Raw genomic sequence first — 2,152 nt, forward strand, 5'->3', positions numbered from 1 at the left:
AGATTTATAGGAGGATCGGTATACACTATTGTTTTCAAGTGTCCCCATAAAAAAAAATCTAGTGGTGTAACGTCAGGTGATCGTAGTGGCCACTTAATGGGTCCGTAAGTTCCTAGTTATAAAAATGTCAATCTTTAACAATCCTATAATTATTATTTTCAGAGTTACAATCAAAAAGCTGAAAATCAAGCGCATTTTTTTTTTTTTTTAAATACTGTAACTTGGTCAATTTTGGACTTAGAAAGTTGATTCAACTACCAAAATTCATTAAAAAAATAGGCAAAAAATAATAAGTGGTTAAAGCAGGGGGTTGCCGCTTGACATGCGCATGCACGTGACTAGTTAAGTAAAAAAAATTCAAAGACCATAAAAATGTGTATTTTCATGTCAAAACAACTGCCAAAAAAACAGAATTCAAATAGCAGGTCTCTACGCAAAGATATTGAGTGTTCTCGATTACCGTTTACACACTGTATAATATATAATATTTAATTATTACTAGTCACAATTCAGTATTCAATGGTTTTGAAATTGTGAATTAAGAGTAAAGATAATTAAGTTTATTATTTAATTTGTATGTATAACATGACAATAGATACAAAGAGCGTTTTCTATGAATATCTAGCGTAAACTATTTAGTACTTTTTATAGAGTATTTAAAGTAAGGTTGCTTATAGAGAGAATAAAAATTGCTTAAAATATTTATTTTTAATTTTTTTTTTTTTTTTTAAAGAGAAATTAACATAGTTTTTAGTTTTTAGAGTAACATACTTTTCTATTTAAAAAGGTTAATAATTTTGTAACAATTTTATTTAATTAACAATTAAATTAACTTAATTACATTTAACTTTAAGGGATAAGTAAAGTAACTTAATTACATTTTCAAAGTAATTTATCCAAAATCACCTTAAGAGGCTTAAGATATAAATAAATATAACTTACATCTATACTTAGCTGAAGAGTTAAAAAAAGTTTGAACACACTAATCTCAGGGACTACTGGTTCTAATTTAAAAATTAATTTTTATTGAATCGTCCAGTGGCGGCGCCAGGCATTTTTTCCAGGGAGGGCCAAAAGGAGGCCAAGATATATTACGGCAAGCACAGTCGCATAGTGGGACATAAATTGAGGCAATGCGGGTCCCCCCACGATCCGAGCTCAGGGAATACTGAATACCAAGAGTTTCGGATTGCAGATAGGTTAGTTATTCCTGACATTCATATTTAAAAAGAATAGGTAAAAAAATAAATAAAGATAAATATAGGTAATGTAATTAATAAAATCGTAAACTAATATGTGTTCTTAATTTAAGTAATATAATATTATATAACACATTACATATATATATATATTTAAAAAAGCGGGTAAGTCGTAGATGTCACTCTGCTGTACAGTAGGTTACTGTAATGGATGGGATTAAATTTGAATGCAATGATAGGTATCATTGTATACGAAAAACGATTCTGAACAGAGATGATTTGTCAGTCTAGGATATATTATATTTAAATATTGTCATATATTCTATTTTGAAACAAATATTTTATTTTTCAATTAAGACGCATTTTGCATATGGCATGGTTAATCAATTAATGTAGTTATCATGTAGTTATCATAATTCATAATACCTTATATATACGAATACCTGGTTTGAAGATAAATCGTTATCATTACGCGATTTCATAAAAATTTAAAACTTGAACGCTCAAAACATTTTTCCTATAATGACGCTTCAAATTTTCTCTATAGCTATTTGAAGCAAAACTTGTGGAAAACTTGGTGTAAATTTTATAACCTTAGACATAAATACAAACAATATTATGAATTTTGATCTACAAAATAATTTGCAAATATTCATGGTTTTGACGAATTTTTGTCAATATTTGAAATTCAAATACTAATAAAAATTTAATTTGAATTTCCGGTGGACATTTTTTTTGTGATAAAGATTGAAAAATTTGTAAGGAATCTTGTATTAAATTTTCAAATCTTAGGTATAAAAGGAAAATTTTTTATGAATTTCTAGAATAAAATAATTTACGAATTTTCGTGATTTTTACGTATGTTGTCAAAATTAAAATTTGAATGCATGTAAAAAAAAAATGTGGCTATATATTTCTTTTATTTTTCAACTGCAATTGCAAAACTATATTAT

The sequence above is a fragment of the Diuraphis noxia genome, unplaced genomic scaffold (genome assembly GCF_037042655.1).
Source record: "Diuraphis noxia isolate RWA-SAM2 unplaced genomic scaffold, SU_Dnox_SAM2 contig0001, whole genome shotgun sequence".
NCBI classification, from domain to species: Eukaryota; Metazoa; Arthropoda; class Insecta; order Hemiptera; family Aphididae; genus Diuraphis; species Diuraphis noxia.